The sequence below is a fragment of the Hemitrygon akajei genome, chromosome 11, assembly GCF_048418815.1.
Source record: "Hemitrygon akajei chromosome 11, sHemAka1.3, whole genome shotgun sequence".
Classification (NCBI taxonomy): domain Eukaryota; kingdom Metazoa; phylum Chordata; class Chondrichthyes; order Myliobatiformes; family Dasyatidae; genus Hemitrygon; species Hemitrygon akajei.
Genome location: NC_133134.1, coordinates 48,191,309 through 48,194,884, shown reverse-complemented (window position 1 = coordinate 48,194,884; position 3,576 = coordinate 48,191,309).

Here is a 3,576-nt window from a genome sequence, read left to right as displayed (position 1 = left end):
ACAGTTGCCGTTTTGTGCCAAGATCCTTCATCAGGACTGGAAAGAAGGGGGAAGATGGCAGAACTAGAAGTGGGGAGAGGGGAAGGAGTACAAGCTAGAAGATGATAGGCGAAGCCAAGTGAGTAGGGAAGGATGATGAAATAAGAATCTGGGATGATAGGTGAAAAGGCAAAGGGCTGGAAAAGATGGAATCTGATAGGAGGGGAGAATGATCCATGGGAGAAAGGGAAGAAGGTGGAGGCACCAGGGGAAGGTGATAGGCAGGTGGGAAGAGTTAAGAGGCCAGAGCGGGAAAGTTTAGTGAAGGTCATACAGAATATTAGATCAAGCAACATGCACCTATGCAAACCATAAGCACTGCATAAATTCAAGGCTGGGAGGCTGCATCACATGCAGGACCTGATGTTAGATAAATAATTGTGTATTGAGTGATGCAAGGTGCTCCAGACTCCAGCAGAGCACAAACTCACTTCATACCCTCAGGACACATCTAAGTTATTCAGTGAGGGGCTTGGTCCAGACTTGGAAAGTGGTCTTGATATCTGAAGAAGTTTTCTTTACTTTCAGTAAAGAAGGTCTGGGCTTTACTAAAAGAGCTTGCATGCATTCGCCTCGAAATGATACTCAAATGCTAGCTTTGTGTGTGCCCGGAGAATGATAAGGCCTAAGGTTATCTTGCAGTGACTCAGGTTCCATTGCCCGAAGTTAATGAGAACTCCTATTGACACATCAACACCCCACATGTAGGGTAACAATCATGTGCAATCTCAGCTTCATCACTGGGATAGCTAAGAACATTTGTGACAAATTGATTTAAATATTTCTTAAATTAAATCAAACACAAAAATAATATTTTATTGCATTGCCTATTTATCAAAGCGCACTGGGAAAATTAGTTATATCCAAGTTTCTGGATTTTTTGACCATTTATCTGTGGAATATCTTTTGGAATGAGTGAAATTTTTTAAAACTGCATTTAAAATTATTTCACAAGAGTTAATGCACTTTTGCCTATCCTCTCTGAATATCCATACAGTCAAGGCAGTTGATGTAAAGGTACAAATTCTTAACTCATACTACATTAAATGGAACAATTAGTTCTACTTAGAGCATCCTGCAAACACCCACATCCATTAGTTTTGGGCTTGTATTTCTCACTGAAGCTAAGTGGGGCTCAATTGCCAGGATAGACTGAATATATGCCCTTTGGAGAGGAGAGTCTTTTTAATTGACACTTCTTAAGGCCACCATCCAGAGAGAAATTAGAACCAGGAAACAAGAATATAATCACAAGGAAGTGTAACTGGACAAGGCCATTTGGCCCTTTAAGCCTCTTCTGTGATTTAATAAAATCATGCCTGACCCTGCCAATCAAATTTTGAAAGAGCTCAATTACTCAGTGGCCCAGTGAGGTCCTTTGAGGAGGCAATGTGCTTCCATCTCTGTGATTTCTCTTTTTTAATTAATGGAGACAGCGTTTCCTGGGGTTCAACAACTTGAGTCAAGTAAAATCAATCAAGGAGGACCAAATCCAAAAGCTATATGCATGAATATCAATGTCTGTGGGCTAGGAGAAATATTTCCTCCAGTCACAATAGGTAACTCTCTGCAGTATATCTCTGCTGGGAGACTTCATTTAATTAGTATCAGAAAATGTCCAATGTTGTCAAAATTGAATAAAACTCAAAGGCAGACCCAACAGTTTATTGAGCTGAAAAAATGTGGTAATTAGTTGAATAACCAAATAGAGTTTCAGCTTCCTATTACTTTTGATTACTACTACCTACCAGACCAACCTCATCCTCCCTGTAATATCTTAATTAAATCACTAACCAAGCAATACATGCAAAATAATTTCTGCTGCCAAATAAAATAATATTTTCCCAGTTCTAATGATAAATTGATTTTACATTTTCTAGCGATTGCTTCCTATTCTGTAATTAGCATGTAATTCGGTTCAGTGCCATTTAGAGTCTTCACATTAAACCTAATATTTTCACATTTTAAAAGAGTCATTAATGAGAAATTATCAGACGTTGATCTGTCAATACATTTTACATCAGGTGGCTCACTAATTCAATCTGAATCCACATAACATTTTGCAGGACATTGGAGAGCTCCAGGATTGAACACAAGTGATTTCCATTGAGGTATATTTTTGAGTTCAGGTTTTCATATAGTTTATAGCTTTCATCAATCAAGAATTTACTGCAAATATTAATAACAAGGGACATTCTTTTTTCAATTAACTTATCATGTGCTGAAACTGATAACGAGAGTAGTAAGTGACAAAGCCTTGGAAATTGATGGGCAATTTTTAAACTTGGTTACTTCACGAAGTGTGAAAAAACTCTAAACCTTGCCCTGCAGACGCTTCAGTGGAAAATACCATGTCTTGTACATGTCAGGTGTATTTATAAGGAAAGTTCTAGCTTTGATACCCTGCATGTGGCAAGATAGTGAATTGCATTTGGCTGGTTGCACATGCACTGTAAAAACCCTCATTTCTCATTCATTGGAAGGTGTCCTTCCAAAACGGAAGTTTGCACATATTTTTATCTAATTCATTCAGCCAAAGTATCTGAACAAGTGAAAACATGCACAATTCATAAATTCTCTTGACATACAGTATTTTTAAAAATTTTGCTTAGAAGAGATTTAAGTCTTATTTAATTGTGAGTGAGTGAAACTAACACTCTTCGAATTTTAGTAAGATTCTCAAATTCAACCCATGCTTCCAGCCAGGTTACAAGACGACACAGAGTATTGCAGATGATGTGAGTACAAGACCTCAGAGTTGTTGCATTATTTAAGACATCAGATAGAGCTAACCTGGTTCTCTGTAGTCTATGAGAACACACTCAATACTGAATTATCAAATAAACAAATTTGCTAGTTATTCAAAATGTCAAGCCAAACCTAGATATTGCTGAAATGATTTAAGATAGAATCACATGAAATTGCCCCTGTACTTTCCAGCATTTCGTGCAGATAACAGATCCCACTTAAGGTGAATATTCCTAAATTTGACTGATATCCAAGGAACTGTGTATTATTGAAAGCTCTGGGTATCACCTAGTTATTATTGAGGTGTTGCAATAATCCTTCCATCACAAAGGATGGACAAATTAAATTATTTGTCCACTGTGTGATATACGGCAATTTCAAAAATCCGATCATTGACACTTTGCATTAAACAGTTCCAACAGTATTCGATTCACATTCTTGATCTTTCCAATGAGAAATTTCACTCTTATCAGTGATCTAATTAATTACACAAAGCCATATTTTTTACAAGTGCATCTAAGAACCGAAAATCCTTTTGATCATTTGATATGTCTGCTAGTATTTCAGTGCAGTACTCTGCCACTAACATTGGTCCCGTTAAAAGCCATTCTATTTAATTCCAAATAGTTTTAAATTTCCACCTGACACGTAGCTCTTTTCACTGTTAAAGTTCATCCACCTTATTTGTGAAATTTACAAAGCCAAATGATTAGAAATATTAATAAATAGCATTTGCAAATAATCAAGAAATAGGAAAAGCATCAATTACAAAAAAAAAACACTCCAGAG